Below are 27310 nucleotides of genomic sequence, written 5' to 3' on the forward strand. Positions count from 1 at the left end.
AAAAACTCATAGACACAGACAATAGTTTAGTGGTTACCAGAGGGTAAGAGGGGAGAGGGGTGATAGATGAGGGTAAAAGGGATCAAATATATGGTGATGGAAGGAGAACTGACTCTGGGTGGTGAACACACAATGGGATTTATAGATGATGTAATACAGAATTGTACACCTGAAATCTATGTAACTTTACTAACAATTGTCACCCCAATAAACTTTAATTTAAAAAAAAAGAAATAAAAAGGAGTCAGTCCTGATTTTGTACCTTTCTCAACACCAATGTACAACTAGTTAAGAAAATACCATTATTTTATAGTTTTCAGGGTAACAATTTTCATTTCAATCATTATTAGAAGCTGTACTGCATCCTAACACGTTTTTGCAAAACAGTCTAAGGACCTCAGGACAAACCTCCCCAAGAAATTATAAATAAACTGAGACCTGAGGGATATGTAGACTAGATACAAGCAAGCTGACAGGCTGGGCCTGTGACTATGGAAGCAAAGAAAGAGGATTCCAAGTAGAAGGAATAGTGTGCCAAAGATGGAGGAAAGGCTGTCACATTCTAAGACCTAAAAGGCTTCATCATGAATGGAAGTGGGATTCCAGGATGATGTGGCATGAGATGAGGCCGGCGGACAAGCCAAATCAGGCAGGGTTTCACCTCGTTCCACAACAGTCCTGGTGCAGTGCTTGTTCCAAATTAGAAATGTTAGCCATAGAAGCCATTTCTGTGTGAGCCATAAGCAATGTTATCTATAGGGAAAGCCACTGATCTGGAGCCTTCTCACTTGTAGCACTCTACCACAAAATGTACTATTGCCGCCAATGTGTGGCTCCTGCAAATTCTGTCAAGGTTGGTCAAAATCAACTACCAAGTGCACTAGCCAGTCGGCCCTTCTACAGCATTCCCTATGCTGCTGGCACTGTGCTAAGAGCTATGCATGAATTGACTTATTTAATCTGCACCATACTCATATGGGATAGGTACTATTATTAGCCCCATTTTACTGATTATAAAGCACAGAGAAGTTAATGAAGTTTCCCAAAGTCACAAAGCTGGTAAGTAGCAGAAGCAGGCAATTCCGCTCCAGCAGCCATGCTCTTAAGGATTACCCCACATCTTTTTCTCATGGGCATTACGTGCCTGCCATATGGCTTGGACTCTGCATCGGTGAGAAACAAACAAACCAGAGTGGGGAATGCACCCCGGTGACAAGAGGCCTCAGTCGGTATTCTGCTGCAGAAGACAAAACTATAGGGCAAGATCCTCAGCTAAACATTTCAGTAATACACCAACAGGTGTGCCTCACTCAGTGGCAACAAAGTGATAATGATTCCCTCTGGTATTTGTATAACGCGCTGTCATTTAGGAAGCACTTTCCCATATTGTCTCATGGCCATGGTTGTCACAACAACCTTGTGAAGCCAGAAAGACTAGATTAGCCTGAGAATCAGAGGGAAGTGACTGCCAGGATCATTAGCTGCAAAGCTCAGTCGCAAACCCTGGGGTCCTGACTCACTGCCAGAGGCTCCAAGGAGCCTCACAGCACCTGCCGGCCTTGGGGTGGAATCTTGACTGGGACGTCCAGAAACTACTTAATTTGCCATGTGACCTCTATGCCTCAATTTCCTCACCTCCAGAATGGGAATTGTACTGTCTACAATATACAGTTGTTGTGAAGACTCAATGAGGTAACAGAAGATAAGGCTCGCTCACCAAATTCTGTTTCCTGTCTCCTGTCCATTACGTGTGTCTCCCACGAAGAAGGTGTACGCTACCTTCTCTTTATAAATTCAGTGATCATTTAGATGTGGTGATATAAAGGAACACATGTGGTAGCCTGAATATTCAACACTCCCTTCTTCCCGTACCATTTTCACAAATTCACGTCTTCTGTTTGAGGTTTTCTTAAAGTAGGTCACTTAGCGTACAGCCTCCAGAAAATATGCATGTATGAGAGTGGCGTGCACAGACCCCCCCCCCCCCCCATATTTCTGAAGGGACAAAGCGCCTGTAGCTGGCTCAGCTTCAAACTCCCACGGCCAGAAACAGCCCAAGATGGAAGGGACCTGCTCCAGGATCCGTCCCCAGAGACACTACCAGACCACTGCCTTCCTGCAGCCCAGCCCAGAACGCAGGTCACTGAACACACTCTGTGCTTCCCCAGGCCCCAGGGATTCCACTGTCTCAAAAATAATAAAAGCCTGCACATCAGGGTAAGATGCTCCACCAGAGCATTTAAACCCCCAGGGACAAGCATCATAATCCTGCCACTGGCCCTTGGGCTTCCTTCTGGCAGCTGCAGCTGCGAAAGTTTGTTCTGTGTTCTCCTATAGAAGCGACCAGCAGAAAACGCTGGGAATTGAGGAAATTCACTGTCACCTTAAAAAAAATATATAAAAAAGAAAACATATGTCATGCTTTTTATGTGAAATAAATTCAGACACTGAAATGTCTGAGGGAGAAAATGAACCTTTGAATAGGAGCTTGCAGCAGGGAGAGAATGGAGGGAAAAGACCGAATTTCGAAAATAGCTACGTTTCTTTTCTTTCTTTTAAACACTGCCTGTTCAAGCAAGAATAAGCAGTCTCCAACAGTATCCTCCCCTCCGCTCTTCCTAGGGCCTCTAAATCTGGGGAGGAAGAAATGGAGTAGTTTGCTTTGCATCTTTCTGCTGTATTTTTATTGCATTTGATTGCCCTGGTGGTGTTTACCTTACAAATGCAGCCTAGTTCAGGCCAGAGAGGAGGCAAAGCCAGTGAAAAGCACTCCGCGGGCTAGAAGGTGAGCAGGCTGGACATCGAACAGTGGAAGCCTTTTCAGAGGCAATCAATCAGAACTAGTGGTAGCTCTGGCTGCAAAGGATGCAGTGTTTGTTGGGGGATGGTTAGAGTACGCGCAAGGGACAGCCGACCTTGCGTTACAGGCAAGGACTCCATTATCTTAGAGGGTGGGCCGGAGCATAGATGGCCTCCCTCATTTCTGCCTCAACTGGAGCCTAGTTCGCCCTCCTTTGAAGGAGTAGGAGGAGAGCATCACTTACAAAAAGATCTAGAAGGTTTGTAATGGGCTATCACATTCTATCCTCCACCACTCCACATCCTACAGGATTCTCTCTATGGCTCTGTGCTTTAAATCCCATCCTTTCCAGGAAGCCTTTGTGGATCCCCCAGGGCAGAGCTAGGGCTCCTTTGGGGTCTCTCATTGCAAGCTGTTTCCTTTCATTTGTGGCATTTCACTATGCTGTATTTTAACTATCTTTTGACTTGTCTCTCTCCTCTCTCTGGCTCTAGCTTCCTTAAGGACAAGAACTGGCTTGTTCACTATTGTATTCCTGCACCCCATTATGGTCACTCAATAATTATCAGTTGAAGGTTGAAATTTGAAAAGAGAAAGAAAGATGTTAGGCATCTACTGACCAGGTTGGTCCCCTCCATCTATCCTACCCATCGCCCACACCCATTCATTGCTTTCCCTGAAATGCTTTGGGTCATTTACATGGGAGGAAAATGTTAGTATATGAGGGTGATTATGAGCTGTAATGGGTAAAACATGGGCTTTAGTGTCAGAACAGATCTGGCTTTGGATTCCTGGTTCTACCAACACGTAATATCTGTATTTTTTGTAATGTCTCTTAACGAACTTTCTTATTTACAAAGTAGTAGTAAGATAAAACTCATAAAACCTACATAAAGAACAAAGGAAATCAGCATGTGATAGGTAATGTATGAAGTGTCAGTCCATGCACTGCACTGCCCACTGGTTTTCCACTCCTGTACCCTCTACCCAGCTCTTCAAATGAGGCCCTGGCCTCTGCTATACCCCAACCTCTACAACTTCCCATTGCTCTCTGCCTAGTACCTATGAAACAAGGAAATTCTTGATTTTATTTTTTCAAAGGACCAGCTCCTAAAAAACAATAGATTTGGAAAGAACACAGGCTGAGTGGGGCCCCCTTCCAGTTCCTCCACTTTTGCCTCCAGGTCCTTCAGAAACAAAAGCCATCTACAAAATGAGAGAAGTGCAGAGAACAAGTTAGATGCTGATATACTCATATAGGCCAAGATCCTGCACCCTCAGACCAAGTCCCAGTAAGGAGAGGCACTGCTTGAGGAGGGAGATGACAGAACTTTGCATAGGTTTGAGGATCCCTGAAGAGAGGGACTTGTACACCACTTGTTCTGAAAGGTTCTACTGGGAGACGTATAAGGGGGTCTCCAGGCTGAATGAGGAGACACTGCAGGAAGGATACAGAACGTCTACTCCCTTGGTGGAGCTAATGAGAATGTAGTTATTTCTCAGGACACCACCAATGCACAGAAGGATATGCCCAAAGATCAAACCAACCAGCTTTATTTCGTGGGAGACGGAACAAGATCTTAACAGATCAGGATCGAGAAAGCTTTCCATCCTCTCAGTCCCATCTATAGCAGCACATTTACAAATTTCTGCAGTTTTGAGGATCAATACCAGGAAGACGAGAGAAAGCCCAGATTTGAATGAGTTTATATATAAACCGACTAATGTAATCACGGAAGGAACTGAATTGACATAGATATAACTAGACTTAAGTTTTTTACATCAGAAAAAAAAGAAAATTGAAGACAAAATTTAAGTTCACTTTTAGAAAAATGAAGCTTTTTTCTTGGGCCTTGAAACTCATACTCACAACAAATATAAAGCACCTAAAATGGGACCTAGTACAGAGGAGGTTCTGAAGAAAGTAACTTCCCTCGCCTAGATTACCTTAATTTTTTATGCTACTATTTCTCTCTCTTTAAAGTCTGTGACATTTGTTGCTTAGCTCAAGAAACCAGCTAGGTTCACTTTGAGAATACAAACAAATCAATCAGCAGTAATTATAATATCCAACAAGTATAAAAGGAGAGCACTGACCTTCCAGGAACTGACGTTGTAATTAGTAAAACAAGATAATGTTTTCACATTCCCCAAGTAGCAGTGAGGGAGAAAAAAACGCCATATAAGTCCTGTAGGCGGTACCTCCTATGTATATGCAGATTTCAACCACTCTCATCATTTCTACAACTCTCACCCTGGTCCAAGCTGCCATCTCTCACCTGGCTGCTGCCTAGTCTCCCTCCTTCCCACTCTCACCCCTACAGTTGTCTCTCTGTGTAGAACCTAAAACACTCAGCTTAAAATACTCCAAAGGAGCTTAATTCCCAGCACCGCTCTTTTCCTGAGAGTGAGCTAGATTCTAAAGAATAGAGTAGGAAAAGGAAAATATAGTAACTTGGTATCGTGGAGAAACCTGGAAAACCTACTTTAACCTAGTAATAAAAGTTAACATCACCAGTGAGCTCATATGGCTATCAGGTACTACTTGCTAAGATATGATGAGACATACTTTCCAAAAACCCACAGCCCTAATCTAATCACAAGAAAATTAACAGATTAATCCATATTGGAGGACATTCTACAGGATACCTGACAAATACTCAAGAGAGTAAAAGTCATGAAACACAAGGAAAGACTGGGAAACTGCCACCAACCCAGGAGACATGGCAACTAAATGCAGTGTGGTACCGTGGATTGGATCCTAGAACAGAAAGAAGACATTAATGGGAAAACGAATGAAATCCAAATAAAATTTGGAGTTTACTTAATAGTAATATACCAATATCAATTTCCTGGTCTTGACAAATGAACCATGGTAATTTAAGATGCTAGCAACAGGGATAAGGGATATATAGCAACTCTGTACTATCTTTGCAACATTTCTGTAAATTTAAACTTTTTCCTAAAAAGAAGTTTATTTTATAAACTCATGCAGAAATGTAATTTTCTTTATATTTCTGTAATCAACTTCAGTGTTTGAAACCCACTTCTATAAATGATGGAAAACTTTTTAGTTTTATTATGTTAGGTAACCAAGTTACCTCCAGAATAAAATTTACTTACTTTTCGTTTAAAAAGACAAGACTCAACTTAATTCCCACATTCCCAAAGCCATGGCCTAGAACATCCTATACGGCCTGATGGTGTGACCCCTCTTCTTTCCCCAGCATCTTTGCTGTTCTTGGAAGTGTCAAGCATTTTCTCACCTCAAGGCTTATGCATCTGCTGTTTTGAGAAACCTACATGGTGTCATTCCTTCATTTTTCTCAGCCCTCTACTCAAATACCACTTTTTCAGCGAGGCTTACCATCATCACACTAAAATCACATTCTCACCTTCATCCCCATCACTCCCAAGTGCCTTACCTTGCTTTATTTTTCTTCATATTTCTCATTCCCTAACATCATTCTAATACGGACTCATCTGAGGTGGGTTTTATGGTTTGTTTGGTTTAGGGGATTTTTGTTGTTGTTGTTGTTTATCACTTTTTCCGTTAGGAGAGGGATTTTATCTGTTTTGATCACTGCTGTAACCCCAGTACTTAGCAGTTCCTCATACATAGTAAAAGTTTAGTCTGTTGAATCAGTGAAAATTAAATCTGTGCCGTTCTTTCAGTCCATCTCTCTTCAGGTGGCATTGGTCCACTTCAACAGGAAAACTAAAACTGCTTTGGGGCCCCAGAGATACAAATGATGGACATGTTTGATGTAAATAAAACAAAACCCCCTGCCTTGGACTAATTATAAGAAGCTATTATAATTAGCTCATTGGTAAATTGATCACCAAGCTTTTGCTGCCTCAGGAGTAAAGTTTTCCCCAAATGATTCCGGCACTGCTGATAAGCCCATGGGTAATGGACAATATTCAACTGCCCGTAAATAAAGAAAATTACTTGCTTGGTTAAAATGCTAGTAAAATGCATTAATGAGACCTATCTTTTTAACTTACTGTCATGAATAAGCCATATTTCTTACTGCAATTATTTTTATAAGCAAATAGAGTCTATATACTTCAAACTACGCCCCTACATTAGGGAATTTTCTGGAAGGATGGAAATGTTCTGTATCTTGATTGGAGTGGTGGTCACATAGATTCATTGAACATGACACTTAAGACATGTACACTTAACTGTACGTAAATTCTACCTTGATTTTTTTTAAAGTATGGCCCTGAATTTCTTATAATCCCAATGTACACAACCCATGTTAACATTTTCACTGCGACGTTCATCCATAGTCGAATGATATTCCATGCTGCTGACTGTGGCATTTGACTTCACCCCACGAGCTCAGCGACCCAGAAAGGAAGTTTAGGAAAGCAGATGTGCATTTTTCTACATTTTTGTGTTTTTCAAGAATGAATAACAATAGGACATTTTTATACTTTAAAGTAATAATTTATTTTAATAAAATGTAGCACCTTAACTGTATTTACTTAAAAATATAAATACTGTAATTATTTTCTGTGGATTTTGACACATTTGGGAGAACTAACTTGAAATCAATTAACACAGTGAAAAGATTAAGAAAACCCAATTTATAAAGAGAACTGTACATGTTTATAGATAAGTCTATCAGTTGTGGAGGGGATATATATGCCATGGGGACTAACCTTTGAAGTATATTTCCTGTTTGGAAGTTTCTCACTAAAAAGTACTGTACTAGTATTTGCCATTATCACCATCAATATCTTTTTTTCAGTTTAAATACAAATCATCTTGAAACTATGTCACCCTTGTGAAATAAAATGCACAACAATAGGTAACAAAAACTATTCCCCCAATTCTAAATATAATTTTAGCAGCACAATCTTAACTGCAGGCAAAATTTACTTGAATACTTTCAATTGCAGGGAGAATTTGCATAGAGAAAAGGTAAATTGGAATAAATCCAGGTGAAACCCCTAATTTCTTAAAGGGGGAAATAAGGACACCTGCAGGTAATTAGAACAATTATTAACACAAAGGGAAACACAAGGTAATGAGCCAAGATATAAGCACTTAGCTCAACTCTGGGAGCAATACTGTGAATCTAGAATTTTAACAGTAAATTAGTTCTTAAAATTATTCCAATACAATAACTTTATAATATACATTTCTGTGTCTAAGTTATCAGATCATAACCTGTAAGCAACTGACATCAGATTTTCCCAAGAAGGGCACTTACATAAAAGCAGAATAAATATTTGCAACACTTCCACTTTCAATTTCACAAAGATAACCTAATATACTACCAATTGCAACATGAAAAGTTTTTTCGTTATATTTTTACTAAAGAAGGTCCCTTCAGGTAGGAATTGGATGTGTAACGCTGACATCCTTCCCCTCCTAAGTATTTGCTTTGGTCTTCAACCTTCCTAACGTTACTTATGCACTTCACAGCACATCTCCCATCTGAAATCACATGATCCATGCCTGTTGTCTGACTTGTTTATGGGTGGGCTCCTCCATTGCCATGTGAGCTCTATGAGGGCGAAACTTGGATTCTCTTGTCTTGTTGTGTGTCCCAGCGCCTACAATAGTGGTCAGGCACATAGTAGACACAGAAACCACCCAATTCAGCCACCCTAATGGTTTGTGAATACGCTGGGGAAAGGCTGCTGTGGGTAACACTAAAAGACCTATACTACCTCAGTCCCCAATGCAAGTGTGTGTGGGGCCACTCCAAAGTGACTCACACGGGGCGGTGCAATGGCCAGAGAAGCAGTGGACCAGGGGAGGCAGTATGGTGGCAAGAGGGTTTGAAGGGGGGTGGTCAGGGCCATGAGCAGTGAGGAGAGGGCCTGGGTTGGCTGAGGCTACGGAATATCATGCCCAGCAGATCTGAAGTGGGTGACCTGGGCAAAGCATACAAAAGCATGGCTTGTAGGCCAACGATGTCAGCGGCACAGAGGGATCACGAGGCTGGGCCTGGAGTAGAGCAGTGACAATGACACAAGAGGCAGTATGAGGCACAGTGGACTGATTCACAGGCAAGGCCAAAGGACATGTAGGGTACACAGGAAACATTGGAAGAAAAGACAGAAAAAATTAGTTATAATCCATCTGCAATACACAGTCATCATTACTTTATGGGCATTTCATTCCCAGTCCTTTTTGCTAGCCCACACAGTACACAAACACATTACGTCCTAGGGAGGCAGTATAATTACTTCCCCTGGGCCCATGCACTGCTCACACCCGTTCCCCAGAAATGTTCTCCAGTGTCCTCATGTCTGCCCTCACTCTGTTCCTTCTGCCCGAAATGTCCTTTCCTTGGATTCCACTTTCCTTGTGATTCCATTCCACCTGCTTGTCAAAGGCCAGCTCCAGTGTTGTACTCATATAAATTAAATTATTTCTTATGTCCTTTTAGGAAATGGGTCTCTTTAATTAGCTGTATCTTCAGAAAGAGGCAGTGAGGTGTAATAGAAAGTTCTAGGCTTTGGAGTCATAAACATCTGGGTTCAAACCAGCAAAAATCACACTGACACAGCATCAGGTGAACTATCCACTCAGTTTTCCTTCTGCCATTAACCCATGATCAAAGGGCTAATCATATTTGATTAGTGATAAGTTTAGATTCTCTAAAGGCAGGAGGTGGGTTTCTGGGATGACTCCTTTGGGTTACCATCTGTCAGTAGACTAGATATAGAAGCTGACTCTGGTATCATTTTAAGTTCAACATTTTCGATACAAGACTTCTCATACCCTGTGTCAGGCGGCTGGCACAAATCACCAGGGCACAGGTGGGTATCTGTCTTGCTGCTTCAAATAGTGCTCTATTTGAAGGCAATGAAAGATGAGGACACCTTGGGTGTCACTGTCTACCTGAAAGGCCCCCGGAAGTCCTCCAGCTTCTTAGTGTAAAAACACTAGGAGAGGAATCAGAAATTATTTTGTTCTTAGATGGTGCTCTGAAGCTCCCATGCTAGAGAGTATGCTTCAGGTCTTGACTTTGGCAGGCCAGAAGGCGTCCTGGAGGTCTACAAAATATACCAGATATGGTGAGCTGCCAGGGCCCTGCTGACACTGCAGAAATAGTGCGGAGGTGCCCAGAGGTAGCAGAGGCAAATGCCATAACTGCTCCAAATTCAGATGTCCTGATCAAAGCTCAGTTCTCATTATGTGAGAATTTCCTTGTGTGTGACTTGCCCTGTGGCAAGGGAGGTCTATACAGGCATACTAAGTCAGGCCTCTTAGAGCTCCTGGTAGCAGTTTTACTGGACTATCAGTGTAGATTACACAAGATGGACAGGTTTTGAGGGTCTTGACCAGTGAGATTCAGGTCACACATTAGGACTTTGGGTGATCCATGAGAGCAGACTGGTCATGATGACAATAATGATAATAGCTAATATTTTGTAGGCTTTCCATGTGCCAGACACTGTTCTGTCCCATGTGGGACATACTGTTATTATTGCCATTTTATAGATGTAGAAACTGAAGCCTAGAAGTAAAGTGATTTGCATAACTGAACACAATGAGTAAACACTGAAGGTGGGACCTAAATCCATGCAGTCTGAATCCAGAACCTACCCTGAAAACTAGGCTGGGAGCAGGGCCTGGGCAGTGCAGGGTGATGAGTGCAGTCTTGGTGAGAATACCCTCTACCTCACAGTGGTCAGTCAGCATGAGAGACGTTGGTCAGAGATTGGAATAAGGGAAGAAGTAGAGGGACTCAGCCCAGATCATCAAAAACCATGTTCCTTAGCCCTTCGTAACACCAAGTCCTAAGACTCTGAAACTACGAATTACAGCTGGCCATTTTCCCACTTCTGGGCAAAACCATCATAACACTAAAGCCAAGATACACCAAGCACAAACCCAAATTTGTGCCTTAATGATGCTAAAAGTTTCAGGAAGTCTTCTAATGGAGGCTTACTAATCAGGAAGAAAAGTTCTATTTAACTCTCTGCTTCTTTCACCAAATAAAAGGCAAAGCATATCACCTCCCTGGGATCATATTTCTATATGTTCTGATAAATTGGACCTGCAGGAAAAAGCACAGCAATGTTTTTGAGTTGCAGGTAAACTGTCCCCAGAACAGCTATTGCAGGATTAGGGCAGCAGGAATGCCAGCAGGACCAGGTGTCCTAGGCTATGCACTTGAATATGAACTCCCTTGGCTACAACCTGAGGAGGAGGCCATAGGGCTCACTGCCACCGTGCCATGTCCCTCTGTGGCCTCTTGAGGTATCTGAGACCTAGAGTTGAGTCATCTGGTCCTAAACACCGAGGTACACCTTCTGAAGACACCTAAGACGGGCTCTACGCTACTCCCAAATCTGCTGCAATTGGAAGCCTGGGTAGGTCTTCGAAAACACCAGGATTGCAAAATTTGAGAATAATAGTGTGACATTGTCTCCCTGTGGCTTCAGGGTATTGGGATCAGCACCCATGGGGGAGATGGATCTGGGAGCCAAGGCAGATACAAAGAGCCAGGTCTGGGTGAGTGGGCAGAGAAGAGGACAAAATCCACAGCGCAAAGTTAACAACAAATAAAAGCAGTACAGGAAAGATTTCGAAGGTGGAGCCCAGGCGGAGAGCAAGAGCCTGACATAGAGACCTCTAAGTTCTTGCCACAGTAACTGTGGCTGAGCCCGTGGACAGGGAAGCCCAGATAAGGGCACTGAGTCTATTCAGACAAGCGTCCATAAACCCCAATTCATCCTCACACTTTTTCTGACAAAACTGGTATTGTCTTCCTCCATAAAAGATAAAAGGAATTTATGTTTGTCCATTCAAGGACAGATTAAGAGTTTCCTTTTACTTGGGGTTTATAAGTATTTAGGACACAGACCCTACATGTTTTATATAATTAGTCAACTGTTTCTATAGGTAATGTACACATAATGTCTAGGAAATATATACATAACACATCTGTGACTATAAGTATTTAGTTGATGAAGACATAAGAAGAGAGACATAGAGACAAAGAGAAAGAGACTGAAAACGACAGAGACACAGAGAAAAAGAGTTAGAGACTTTAAAAAATGGGAGAAATTTACAGATCTGAGTTCCACATGAAGGAAGGAACCAAAGTCTTGTTTGTTTTTTGAGAGGGGTGGTGCACTTTGGATTCGGAATGCCATGTCAAGAAAACAATGTCCACATGTCTGGATTATGTTTGGGTTATCTGCACCCTCCGATCTTAGTGCAACAGGATTTGCCAGTGGACCATGTCCCCTGGAACAAAGACGTAAAAAGGATGCACATTCCTTCACACACGCCATCACACAGTGACCTCCAGGGTCCAAGGGCCACTTCTGTCTGTGGCATGTCCATCTCCTGTCATTAGGCTTCCATGCCATCAACCATGAAGAGCTGACTCACAAGGAGAAGGAAAAGAAGCTTTACACCTTGACCAATTAAGTAAAAGCCCCTTTATGGGTATATTTGCTTCAGTATTGCTGTTTCCACCTTTATTACCCAAGGCTACACTTGACTACAGGTGAGGTGGAGGCTACCGTGATCGTAATCATTATGCTTCAGGATGTCATTATTTGTTGATATGTATGGAGTACTGGTCACTGTCTTCCTTTGCTAGATACAATGCATTTGGGTGAAGGGTCCTAACTGCTAGCTGATATCCCCACTCAGTGTCAGAGTGTCAGAGTGCTAGGGTATGCATGCTACTCTTTAGTGTGGGTCACTTGAAATGATAAATGTTAGAGGATGTTAGATTAGCTTTTCCTGAAATTCTAGCTTTCATTTGTGTAAGTAAATGTCATCTGATGCTTAGCAAAAGCATTCAACTGAAATGAATAAGAATCTTGGGTTTCAGGCAGAAATCACCAATTGAGATAATTTGTGTCAGTGAATAAAGGTTGCTAGAACTCTTCCATTTCTTTTTTTTAAGAAGTCTAAGGCTTAGCAAATAGTGCCTATATGCCAATGAAAACATGATTAGTGAAAGAAGGATCAATGTACTGCAAGAAAATTTAATTTTTATTTTAATAATTTTAAGGAAATTAATTCATGAGAAACTTAGTTTAAAAGACAAATGAGTTGATTTCCACAAGCTGTCCAAAATCATAATCACCCATCACATTTTAATTCATAAGCAAAAATAATCTGACGAAAGTGTATATCCTTCATCACTGCAGACATTTCTCTCTGCCCTCATTTTCCCATCCCATTTATCTTTTCTAACTCACCAAAGTATGCAATTATTCATATGGAGAAAGGCTTTGTGACCCCCAAACTACCTTCTGAGAAATCCCATAAGAATACATAGTGACACTGAATGCCTTTGCTTATTAGTTATTTCTGTAACCCACAATCAATCTATTTATTCTTTCATTCATTCAGAAAATATTTATTGACTAACTACTACGCCAGGCATTGTCTATGCTGTGAATGCAATAGGAGTAATATAAACAGGTTTCCTACCTTCATGAAATTTATAGTTTGCTGGGAGAGAAGATGCTAATCAAAAATCACATAAATAAATGCAAATTTTCGATTGTGGTAAGTGCTATGAGTAAAAATTACATGATCCGAAAAGAGCTTACAGTCAATGGATTTGACCTAGAAATAGCAGAGAATACTTCCTTAAGCAAATGACAACTGCAATCTGTATAAAGATTGCAGAAGGGAGAACCAAGTAATAGGTAAAGGGACTGGGTAAAAGGGTACTAACTACACATGGAAAGATTGTGCCAATAGGGAATATGATGCATTTTAGAAATTAAAAGTAAACCAGGAACTGCATTAGTCACTAGGGAAATGAAAATCAAAACCACAATGACCTACCACTTCATAACTATTAATATGGTTATGATAAAAACGATGAGGACAACAAGTTGGCAAAGATATGGTGACACTGGAACCTTCATACAATGCTAGTGGGAATGTCAACTGATGTGGCCACTTTGGAAAACAGAATTAATGTACGACCAAGCAATTCTATCCCTAGGTATATACCCAAAAGGATATGTCCACACAAAAATGTGTACATGAATATTCATAGAAACAGTATTTATAATAGCCAAAACATGGAAACGACTCAAATGTCCACCAACTGATGAATGGATGCATAAAATGGGCTATGTCCATACAATTTGACATAAAAAGGAATTAAGTACTAATACATACTACAACATGGATAAACCTTGAAAACAGTGTGCAAAGTAAAAGAAAGCCAAACACAAAAGTCCACATTTCATTTATGATTCCATTTATATGAACTGTCCGAAATAGGCAAATCCATAGAGGCAGAACATACATTAGTAGTGGCCAGAAGCTGGGAGAGTGGGAAATGGGAATGACTGCTAATGGACTTCTCTTTGGGGTGATGAAATGATCTGAAATTAGTTAGTGGTAATGGTTGCACAACCTTGAAACTATATTAAGATGACTGAGCTGTACACTTCAAAAGAGTGAATTTCATGGTACGTTATACTATAAAAAAGTGAATACCAAAAAGAGTGAATTACAATTCTTTTTTTTTTTTTTAAGTCAGGATGAGAGAAGCAAAGAGGGTTATGAATAATATAATGTAAAATGAGGCTGAAACAAGAGATAGGACCCTGATCTCACAGGGCCTTTGTGACTTAAGGATTTGTTCTTTGTTCTAAGAGTAATGAAGTCTTTTAAGGGGAAGGAAGATATTAGATTTGTGGTAAGAACCATCACTCCAACTTCATTATAGATAATGGGATAGAGAGGGCATGAGTGAATGCGACAAGGCCAGATAAGCCTTTGTAGGAGTCCAGGTGTGAAAAGTTGGTAACATGGACCAAATGAGGGAAGATAGAGATGTAGAGAAGTAGATGGATTTAAGATTCTTAGGAAGTCATATCTATATGATATGAGTGTGATGGAGGGTAGTGTCAAGGATGACTCCAGGTTTCTGATTTGCATAACAGAATAAATTATAATACCATTTACTGAGAAAAGGAACACTACAAGAATACTGGCAAAGACAGGAAGACAACGATCTTGATTCAACATTGAGTTGGAAGATCTTTCACGCGTCCTAGTAGAGATTTCAAGTAAGTTCATGGATATACAGGGCTGAGGCCCAGAGGAAAGATATAGACTGGAGCCAGACATTTGTGAGACATCTCTATGAGGCAATCATTAAAGCCATAGGCATGGGAGAGAGATGAGGAGAATAAGAAATGAAAACAGGAGAAGGTCTAGGGCTAAACCTTGAGGAAATCCAATATCTAATGACCAAACAGAAGACAATGAACCAGCAAAGGACACAGAAGGAGAGTCCAGACAAGTAAGAGGAAAACTAAGAATGTGATATCATAAAAGTAAAAGAAGAAATTATTTCAAAAAAGATGTGCTTGTGTTCTCCATATGTCAATCTTGTTTCGTGAAAAACATGTCCCATAAAACTGAAAGCAACAAAGGAACAAGACACACAAAGAAACAAAACCTGATAGACACAGAAAATTAGTTTAGTGGTTACTAGAGGGTAAGGAGGGAGGGGGGTAGGTGAGGGTAAAGGGGATCAAATATATGGTGATAGAAGGAGAACTGCCTCTGGGTGGTGAACACACAATGTGATATATAGATGACGTAATACAGAATTGTATACCTGAAATCTATGTGACTTTACTAATATTGTCACTCCAATAAACTTTAATTTAAAAAAAGTAAAAAAATAAAAATAAAATGAAATAGACTCAAAAAAAAAAAGAAAAAGAAAAACATATCCCATGAGGAGAAAAAGGTGTCTATAGTCAAATCCAGTGGGAAAAACTGGATTAAGCAAAGTTAAGTAATTTTCTGTACTGAAGGAATACTCAAATTTCTTTTTGATCCTGTTAATGTATACTATAGTGAATCTCCTATGGCATACAACATACCCCAAACTTATCTGGCCATAGCGCCTTTTCTTGGGGTGGAACACCTACTAATATTGTTTGAGACACTGTCTGGGGAACACTGTAGGAGGCATGTGTAGGTGGAGCTCAGCTGTCAGCCCGTCCTTGAAGTAAGCATCATTGTCCTCTGCAACTGACAGATTTGAAACACAGGTCATTTGTCCTTGTGTTTCACTTTCCTTTGTCCTCCAACACACCAGCACACAAGCCTGTTCAGACACATCAGATCCCACTGAATGGTTGAAGTAACTAAAAATAATAAAACAGGGGGGTGAAGTGGGCAAGAGAGTGGGTTGATGGACATAAAATTTCGTGTGACTTTTCTCACATCCAAGGGTCAACCATCCAATAAAACACTGTATGGTGGGAGGAGGGTCCTCAGTCACAGCATCCTAGCTCCTAAGGTTGCTCCTCCAAACCTACATCTCTACTGGAGCATCTCTACAGTGAGAACCTCCCCCTATCCGCAGCAAATCCTACTTACCTTCTAGAGAGGATCTCACCTCAAGTATCTTCCCTCTTTACCCCAGAATACCTTTCCCTGAACCCAAGGTTTTCAGTCTAGAGAAGAACATTCCCAGGACTCCAGGAAACAGACTGGGTAGCATTTGACACATGAGGCCCTAAAACACAGTGTGGGGTTGGGGTAGGGGTGGGAGTGCAGATGTATTAATAGCTTAAGGCTCAAAGATCACAAAGTAGTCCAGAGTGGTCCTAAGCATCCTAAATAGGCATCTTTTGGTATCGCATCTCCATCATACAACTGTTTAGTAGACAGCTGTTGAAACAGGAACACACACACACAAACTTCCCAACATTAATACTCCGAGGCAGCATAACTTGTAAAGGGAAAATATGTTTTCCTAAATTCTTTCACATCTTGCAGTAACAACCATCTCATAATAGAACTGGTAGTTGACATTTTTATGAAGGCCAATTCTTTAGTTAGTTTCTTTGCACCCCAGCCTGATTTAAATTTTACTCCCTGAGATCTGCGAAGAGCAATAAACCATCCCATTGTTGAGCCATACATCTTTTGATAATTACCAAACGACTCAGCTTATAAGAGGCCCCATCAAATTTTTCTTACAGTGGGAGAGTTTGATGCTGCTAGGAAAACATAGCTTGGTTCTTCATATTCTTAGAAAAACATCTGGAAAAAGGAGTTGCAATGAAAACTTCTTCAACTCTTAAATGCATTAAATACAACTAAATTCACACATGTAATTTTCATGCATCATTGAATCTTCTCGTAAGAGATCGTTAAAACTCTGGAACTTCCTAAAAGGTGGCAATGGGTTCCATGTGCCATTTTCATATTTATAAATGTCTAAAAGAAATTATATACTTGGTTACCATAAAGGAGTCTATGATATCTGCAACATATTTCTTTGGTTTGGGTGGGAATTATAGCAATTCAGTGTTTCATATAGCAATGCATTGTTTCACATTCATTACAATGGTAAACTGGTAGCTACAACTGTCTTTGCTTATTAAAATGAAAAAACTCACAATTATTTAATACAATTTCATGGGGGAAAAAAATCTTTCAAAATTTGCAGATCATGGTGCAGGTGGGTGATGGGACTTTTGCTACTAACAATGTTGGAAACTACCACTTCTGTGGTTTCACTGGAGTCCTCTGTCCCCTGAACAATGTATTAAATAAAACAGCTGCTTTCTGGCTTAGTAGTCACATAAGCAGGCGGTCTTCTGTGACAAATTTTTGTTTTGTTTTCTGTATTGGTGTTTACAGTTATAAACATGTCTTTCCTTGTATCTACAAGGGTGTAATTATTAGGTGTTCCAATTAAAGCCATCTAAGGACTCATCTATTGTTGCATGATTTTGAAAACATGCTATCTCTTTTGATGACTATGATATTACTAATTGGCTAACTATCATCATTGGAAAAATATGTGTCCAAGTACTTTTAAACACAACTTCTAAAAACAAAGTAATTTGAAGTCTTAAAACGCATACGTTATTTACAGAGAAGATGCATTTTTCTATGTAATTGTTCAGCTCCAAGCAATGGCAAAAATAAGCATAGGACCCCACAGGAACTGTGTCACCTTGTCGACTTCTGATGTTTTTGTGACATTCCCTCCAAGCTCAGCACCAGGTATGTGTCTGTCAGCAATGGTCAGCTAAAGGATTAGCTGACACAGCTCTTCACTCTATGGGTCACTGGCAGAACAGACAAGTTCAAATATACAAGATGTTGGCTCTAGCTCTTCCTGAATGCCTTTCCTACTTCATTAAGCTTTGAGCATAGCTGATTGTGTCAGAAAATAATGCACATTGGCACTCAAAAATATAAACCCACTGCTTAAATGCAATGGATCTGTGTAGGAATAATCTAACAGACTGATTCTCAAGAAAGAGTTGTGTAAGGCTTAGATAAGAAAAGATTTCAACTATGTTTCATTTTGAACTGTGTTTTATCCACACGACCATACAATTATGACACAGCGGTAGACACAAATGGGGTCACAATATCTGTTCCCCTTCCCTAAATCATACCCATGTATGCAGACAATATCAACAACAATTCATCAAAATAAATTATGACCAATAAAATATGTTTGGCATTTTCTCAGCACATCTTATAAGACAAGTGTTTGATGTAGTACCATGGCATTGTATTACTCTGGAAATGATTGAGGAAGCCCAACAAATAGAAAAAAAGATAAAAGAAGCGTGACTTATATAAGATGAGACAATCCAAAGGCTAATGTTAAACTAAAACTCTTATTAAATGTCATCGGCAGTCTTCCTTCCATAGACAGACTATTAAATATGAGACTACCCCTGAATTCTGGGAGACTGGAGGCCCTGTCTCCCTCGTGCATCACTTCATCCCGAGATCCTGGAACTTGTTGGTACTCATACATACCTGTTGACAAATAAGTGGAGTTTGAAAGAATCTTAGAGAATCTATAACTGCATTTCACAGAGAAAGAAATTGAAACTCAGAGGGGTAAAGTGATTTGCCAAAGTCCTAAGTACCTGGCAATCGAACCACAGATACGGTTGTAGTGCTTCTACAACATCTTGCTAGTGTTTCTTGGAGGAGGGCCTCATGCTCCACCCTCCAAAGAAGGTGTTCATCCTTTTATTCCAAGATTCTACTTCCCCTGGAAGCTACAGAGTTAAAAGTGGCCACCCCTAATGTGAGATACGATTTAATCTTAGTCCACATTCCGGTGGCACCGGAATAGTTTCCTTTGCGCTCAGAACTGCCCCAATTTATGCTCCTCTTGCAGTGATAATATTTGCTGATGAAAGCAGAGGGATGGGCTCAAGATGATCCTGCCAATCCAAAAAAAAAGGAAATCAGTGTGAAGATGAAGGAATTTTAAAAGCCATTTTCGTAAAATAGAAAGTATAATTGAAAACCAAGGATATATTTAGACAAAAAAATATCTTATCCCAATGCCTAGTTTCCATAGTGTTGAAATGTAAGCTAAAGTCCTTATATAAATAAAGGGAGTCATTTCCTTTCTCATTTTGAATATGCTTGAGTGGTAATGACAGAAGATTCTGTCATCAGAAAAAAAAGAATATTACCATTTGTACAGGGTTTTGTAGTGGAAGGATACCACTTTATAAACACAAAATTGAATGTGAGAGATATAAACCAATGTATAAATTCTATAGCCTGTAAGAAGGGATTTAACAACCAGCTATTGACTTATAGCCAAAATAGGTATGTCCACAAACCTGTGGGGCTGGATTCAGCCTTTTAGGACAATGCCAGTCAGACCCAAAGGGAGAACATTCCCTCCCATCAGTAGGAAGTGCCCAGCTGCATGCCGCTCTAGATGAGTGCCATTCAGACCAGGTCAAACACACATCCTGAGCTCCAGGCCCTTACAATCAAAGACAACTCTTTACACAACTGAACCAAGTAGCATAGGAACAGTTAGATACACATAAACCAAAGAAATCACCACATAGGTCGTAGTATATCCCCATTAATCCCACTTACACAGGGTAGATATGTTTCACAGAGAAGTGATGGAAAGGGGGGAGAAATCGTGGCATTTACTTATGCAAACAGCTTGAAGCCTGAAAGAGTTGGGACCTATTGCAAGAGTATTCAGGATGACATCATGACAGTTACTGGGCATTCCAGAAGACCCTGACTGCAGGGTATCTGATGTGCACATGAGGTGAGGATAGTGTAAACAGGAAACAACAGCCTAGAAGACCTCTCAGGAGTGAGACGGAGATGATTTGACAGGTTACTAAATAAATTTGCTTGGGAAGCCTGAGGGTGTGCGGCTACGGGGAAGCAGGGAAGACGGGAGAAAGCAGAATAGGCCATACATGGAAAGGACTGCTACGGCCCAGGTAAAGCGTTTGGTCCTGACCCTGCAGAGAACAACCACTGGACTCCTAGTTTACCTGCAGATATATTTGAGAATTCAGGAACAATATTCACTTTGATAAGCCTGGTTCCCTACCCAGGCTATAAGCACTTTGGAGGTAAGAACAATTATCTCCTGTTTCATTTTCATTTACACATATTGGGGGGTGGGGGGGGAAGCAAAATAGGAAACTCAGACACGTGGCCAGACCTGGGAACGTAGGAAAATCAAACCACCAGGCTCAGGAAGTGACAAGGTCTGAACTGAAAGGCCACTCCAGATCCAAGGAAGCTCTAACAGTCCAGTTATTGTCACCCACAGGTGTCCCTAGTCCCTTAATCTAGTGTTCAGTTGCAGAGTTGTAATCAAATACATCCCTAAAGAAATTTCTACTTTCTGGAATGATGTTTGCAAAACACCCTCTACAAGACACTTACCATCCCAGAAATGGCTGGGGCTCTTGTCTACGTGGCTCTATAAATGCCTGTTCTGGCCCAGAGGGCTCTCGGTGCTCTCCCCCAGGTGTGCTCTGCCATGCTATCACAGGGGAGGGTATCACATGTGCCTCCCTCCCCACCTCTCAGCCCCCACCTCCCATAGCACTGTGGCCATAGAGTCCTAGGTATGCCCTCCGCATCGCCTACAGGCCCACCACCAACAGATTCAATGGTCTTGTTAGAGCTCATCAGTCTATAAATACATAGTGTTAGCTCTTTTTCCTTAAGTGTGATAATATGCACATACGAAAAAAATTTTGATGAAAAAAACTTCAATGGCTGAATTATCTTCTTTCCCCTTAGTTTACTGTTAGTAAAAAAAATGTGCTTCCATTAAAAGCTATCTGGATAGCTAAAGGCTAATCTATTTTAAACAAAGGAAGTGAGCTTAGAAACTAGTAAACAGGACGAAAGTGGGTATTTTAAATAAATTCAGAACTAAAGCAAGTGTATGATATTTAAAATTCTAGATGTCAAACTCCATTTTTCCAACCCTAAATTAATTTTTTTCTAGGACCAAAGTTTAAAAAGAGAAGGCTTTACTGTACATCTGTACTTCACGGGGGCCTTGTTATATCACAACACTCTTGTGTATTGCTGTATACTTAGCAAATGCCCAGTGAGCAGAAGGAGAAATAACAGAATTTTTTCTGTGATTAAACAGAATCAGTAGAAGCACAGATAAAAGAATTTGACTCTATATTAAATTTTAAAACATGATCATTGTTTCTGTGCAGGAGGGTTGGATGTGAATAATTTGGTACAAGTCCACATTTTACTTAGATAATTTGCCCACAATCCTTGCCTTGACCCTCCCATTTGACTTAATAGGTATACCAACTTTCAATTTCCGGAACAGCAGATTAACACAAAGATTAGCCTAAATACTAGGGTAATGTTCAAAGTAAATTAAAATACCAAATTACAAAATACAGCACTACCCACTGACGAGTTTATTCCCTTTTTAAGTCTTGATTGTACCATTCTTGATTTCCTAATTAACCAGTTGTCACTAGCAAGAGAATGTTCCTGTCTCCTTAATTGAATTGAACATTTAACATCTCTTGGATTACAGCAGTGACTTTCAAACTTCACTGATCATCAGAATCAGCCAGTAGATTTCTTAAAACACAGATCGCTGGGCCCCACCCCCAGTATTTCTGATTCAGTAGGTCTGGGGTAGGACTGGAGAAATTGCATTTCCAACAAGTTCCCAGTTAATGCTGATGCTGCTGGTCCAGGGATGAAATTTTCAGAACCACCAGATTAGAGGATGTTATTATTGACCACTAGCTTTCACAGACAGAAGAAACTTCACTACCCAGAACTACCAGGATCTATGGTTTTCCAATGAGTATTTCAATAATGTTGTTATTGTCATCTTCAGCAACAGGCTGGTAGGCCAGAGGCAAGCAACTGCTGAATCTGCTGAGGGGTTAGGAAGTGGGGATTGGTCAGTTCCATGGGGTAGAGAAAGGAATCTAAGATAAACTAACAAAATCAAGTCAACCATAACTTAAGTTTCCCCAACTCTGAACGCCATTAGAAGATATGCCAGCTAAAGACCAAATCTGAATAATACCTTACTTTGAATACATGACTTGCCTGGTTGAGTGAGGGAGTCCAGGGAGTTGTGGGGCGGTAAGGAATGGGAATCAAGTCAGGGAGACGGCTCGTCCAGAACAGAGTAGAAATAGTGTGAACACTAAACCCAGGCCAGATTGTTCCAAGAATTTCACTAGACTGAATAAAGAAAAGTGTCTTCCACAGGTATTGTAGGTGTTTATGATGTGACACTGGAAAAAAATTGAAAATTCTGAATATCCAGAAGTACCTGTAATATATCACCTGGGGAACTTTTCAAATATACCAATGTCCAGTCACCACTGTAGACCTTAAATAGAATCCCTAGTGATGAAACCTGAATATTAATATTTTTTTTAAATCTTCTAGATGATTCTGATTGCTAGAGGATTGAAAATCACTGGTTTAGAATAACAACATTGCATGTTCATGGTAGTAAATAAGGAACCGAAGACGAAAAGTAGAACCAAAAGATAAAAACAAACCCAAATTAATAATTAAAAAAATAAAAACTTCAGTAAACTAAACAATTTAAAGACAAAGAAAGGTACTGGCATACTGGACAAAAATACAAAGAGCCAAACATATGCTGTTTACAAGAGACACATTAGAAACAAAGTAGAAATCTATTATTCCTGAAAAACAGAAATCTGGAGTTGCTACATTATCAGCCAAACCCGAATTTGAAAGCATAATTAGAGATCAGAGGGTTCCTACATGATGATAAAATGCTCAACTGCTCAGAGTAATACAACAATTTTAAGCTTATATGCACCCAAAATAGCCTCAAAAAATATAAAGCAAATATTGATAGAACTACATGGAGAAATTAACAAATCCATGCTATATTCAGAAGTAATTGCCTATTCAAGAGATTCTATTAAAAAAAAAACTATCTTATGCAAGTGGTCATTATAATCAGTTGCTCTGGACCAGATAAACTTACACATAGTCAGAAAAGTGGCATACATTTTTTTCCGTATGGATACAGAGTGCCAAACATATCCAAAATTGGGATGAAAATTTAAAATCTGAATAATCTACTCAATCTTGGATACAGATATCTTAGATGAAAGGTAATTTTCAACAGCAGTTTGGATTACTAACCACAGCATCCTAAGTATACTCCCCGTATCTTTTATTCTTGACCTATCATGCAAGGCTGCAAAGAGCACCCTGTTTTCTTTTATAACTCTTTTTATAATCTTGCTCATAATTTATAATAGTATTCATAATACTCTTTATTGTTGTATGTTGATTTCTGTGCTCATTCCTTCACTGTCTCTCTCTCCCATAAACTATAAGCCATGAGGACCAGGACCAAGTCTATTTTTCTCAACAGCACATACCCTAGCAATTAACAGAGTATCTGACAGGCATCTAATAAATGGTTCTTAAAGAATATAATCAGAGCAAGAGAGAGACTAAGAGGCTCAATGCCTGCTAGCTAACTAAAAGTTTACACTGCACCAGAAAACAATCAACTCAAGTTTTGTTTCAAAACATGAAGCGAAATAACCACAATCAATTCAATGGACAAAGAAAAAAACATTTCCCATTTTTTATTCTCTGCCAGATTAAAATACACCTTTGAAGCACATTAGAATGAAAATACTGAGATACCTTCAACTGCCATAGCAGAAGAAAGCCCGGGAGAGGATAGTGATACTGTATTTTAGCAAAGCTATGATCCACTCTTTCAAAAAGGATCAGGTCTTAGTGAGTAGACAAATCTATTTATAAGCTTTGTCGTGGCAACCAAACATAGTGACAACACAACAACAATTTGGTAAGGTGATTATATATTCTAAGATACTACTGAGAAAATTTTTAATTTTTATTCTTTCTTTCTTCTGGAGGAAGTATATACTTTTTATAAAAATATAGGGGGGACTATGAGACAAAAGAAAAGTCAAGACAACTTGGACAAGATGGGGTCAACTGAGTTACACGAAGGCAGAGTAAACTGAATTTTACACCAGCTCACATGGGAAGCTTTGGAACAGATGAATCAGTTTCATACACTATTCTTGTTTGGCAAAAGTCTTCCTAACTGTATACTTTATATAGAAAAAGACAGTTATTCTTCCATTCACAAAGAAAAAGGATATATGCTAATGTTCCTTAAGTAATGATTATGCATTAAAAAGGGCTAAAAGATAGGATTAGCATAAAATACAAAGGGGATAAAATTTCAAGTTTTATTTTCAATTTTTCTGCTGGGAACTATTTACAGAAACAACATTTTAGTGTGGGTAACATAAAATAGTGCCTTGGACATCTCTATATTGTTCTTATAATTTGGGCTAATATACTATAAGATACAAAATGTCAATAATGGAAACAAAATTTATTGACTACACGAACTCTTTACTTTTTGAAACAACTTCTAACCTCATTTTCACTTTCATTTATGTATGTTTATTTGTTCAGTTTACGTTCAAAACTGACCTTGTCAACTTCCATTTAAGTTCTTACTTGGAATTTCTCTGTCATGGTTCATTCAAGTATAGAATCACATGGAGCATTTTTTATTTGTCCTGGTTGTGTGTTGATGTGTGTGTGTTGAATGTGTGTGTGTGTGTGTGTGTGTGTATAATAAATCCTATTAATACTGCTTAAAAATGCTTAAATCTAAAATCTATTGATACCATTTACTCAGTAACTCCTTTCTGCTAAAGAAAAGTCAAAATTAAATGACAAGTTGAACCAAGACATTTATAGCAGCATGATATATAACAGTATAAATTCATGCATGATCTCTGGCACATATGTCCACTAATGGCAAATGAATAAATTGATTGCTTATGAAAGGAAGTGCTTTCATTTTTGCAAAGATATTTAATATGTGAAAATACTGATTAAACATATTGATTGATATACTGACAAAGACTGAAAAATATATAGTAAAATATTAAGTTTTTATATTTCTATATTTACAAATTTTCTACTATGAAATGTTTTGTATGTTTGTTTTTTTAATAAAGGGGAAAAGCAAGTTATTGAGAAGGAAGAGAATGAGAAAGAGAGGGAGGGAAAGAGGAAAGAGAGGAAGTGGGGAGAATTTCTTAGAGTTATTCCTTCCTGTCTATGCTCATTTGTCCCCCACTGAAGTTCAGTACCTGGTCATGGCACCTCTGCATTGCTGTATGGCTCCAGCATCTCTTCCTCCCATCCCGCCACCTGCTGCTGCCAGATGGCTCTTCCTCTGATCAACACCTCCACTGTGTCCGGACTTCCCTGCAGAGAATGAAATGAAATTCACACTCTCAGATTCTGTTAGTGGAAATATATATTGGCACAAGCTTACAGTAAAGTAATTTAACAAAATATTATCAATAACTTTAAACATATTCATATATTTTGGACCAAGACGTGTCCTTTCTAGTAATTCCTCCTATGGAAAAAAATCAGATTATTTTTTAAATCATCCTCATGGTAGTGTCTTACATTAGAAGAGAAAAAAATACAGCAACCGAAAAGTCCAACAATAATAGACTTAATAACTTACAAGAAGATCACAAAATGTGGTAGTATGTGGCCATCAGAAATCATGCTTCCAAAAAATAAACAATGGCATGCAAAAATGCTGATAACGTATGGTTAAATATAATGCTAGAAGCAAGTTACAAAAACGTATATATGTTTTAAATAGAAAAGTAGGTATTTGCCTAGGGAAAAAAGCTACAAGGAAGTATAGCAAAGTAGTTATCTCTGGGTGGTAGAATCATGGGATATTATTCTTCTCTCCTTTGTTTATGTCTGTTTTCCAATTTGATGAAGTATAATAGATCTACTTAATCAAGCTTGTCTTTCATGACCCACATCTTCAGGTCTCCTCTTGTCCCTCCATGATCTTTCCCTTCTCCACACCTTTGCTTACTTACACTGATCCTCATACCTGGAATTCTCATCATTTTGTTTTCCAAGAGCAAGTTTGAATCGCTCCCTCTCTATAAAGGTTTCCCTGGATATAATGATCTTTAGCCATCACTTCTTCTCTGGACCTCCGTCATTCCTCAGTAGGTGGCATTATATGCCACTTACCAAGGGCATGGATTATCTCCTTTAATCCTCAAACCTCCCTGGGAGACTTACATTATTATATCCATTTCGTTGGTGAGGATACTGTGTGATCCAGAGCGATTAGGTAACTTGTACAAGAACACTGTTTCATTACTCTTTAATTATTTCATGTCTTTACATGCTTTGTCTCTCCACCAAGATTATAAGCACTTCGTGTTCAAGGATCTTATTTTACGCAACAGTACCTGACTTATCTGGTATCCAGGAATTACTTTTTGCCATAATTGTATTTTCCAAACAATTGTTTGCTTTAATTATCAAACAGTATTTGTGTTAACCATGTTTAGTCATTTTAACAATTTCCTGCCTTCTTAAATTGAGTATTTTGAGCATAATTAACTTTTTTCTAATATGTATTATCAGTATGAATATCACTTACGACCCAATGCTGTAACATAGTGATGCTATCAGAAAATATTGGGAAATAGAATTTGCCCTTAAACCAAGTGTCAGCCATAGAATCCTAGTATGTGTTACATTAAGTGTTACCAGTGAGATACATGTACCTAGTAATTCCTTTTCTCTTTTTCCCCCTATTAAAATGGACAAATGAGCTCATTTTAACAAGTATCATCTCTATGCATTTCCAGTTGTATCTGTCTGTTGATAAAGGGAACTTAGCACTGAAACACAACAGCTGGGCTGACTGTAATTGAAACTAATGAAAAGTGAGCAATTTAAAGAATGGGTCAGATAACAAAAATCTGTTCTATTTCAAGAATCCATATGTGGTATTTACATTTCAAATCTCCAGTTAAACTCTCAGATAGGTATAGGTGAGTAGGTAGGTAGACAGACAGACAGATAGGCAGACAATGCATTATATATTATATACACTCAGACACACACACACACAGTGCAAAGTTTACTGCTTACTGAAAGTCTATTCACTCATTTGCTGAAAGATTAGATTCAGAGTTTTCCAAACTTGCCTTATGATTATAATTACATGAGGTCCCTCTGAAATACTCACTTTAACATTTTGAAATATTCATATTCCAGGTCTTTCCTCAAGAAATCCTGATTCCATTGATCTGAGTTGAAGCCTAAGAATCTATCCTTTTTTAACAAGCATTCTAGGTGAT

At 39.3% G+C, this 27310-nt stretch overlaps 1 long non-coding RNA gene across 1 annotated transcript in view; it reads right to left on the reverse strand.

The window, feature by feature from the left end:
* The window catches only part of LOC109450251 (uncharacterized), a 302164-nt gene that overhangs the window by 258730 nt on the left and 16124 nt on the right, over positions 1-27310 (reverse strand). The window contains exon 2 of the long non-coding RNA XR_012497620.1: positions 25262-25379. This is a non-coding gene — a long non-coding RNA (uncharacterized LOC109450251). The remainder of the gene's footprint in view (positions 1-25261; positions 25380-27310) is intronic.

Source organism: Rhinolophus sinicus, linkage group LG01 (assembly GCF_036562045.2).
Source record: "Rhinolophus sinicus isolate RSC01 linkage group LG01, ASM3656204v1, whole genome shotgun sequence".
Lineage (NCBI taxonomy): Eukaryota > Metazoa > Chordata > Mammalia > Chiroptera > Rhinolophidae > Rhinolophus > Rhinolophus sinicus.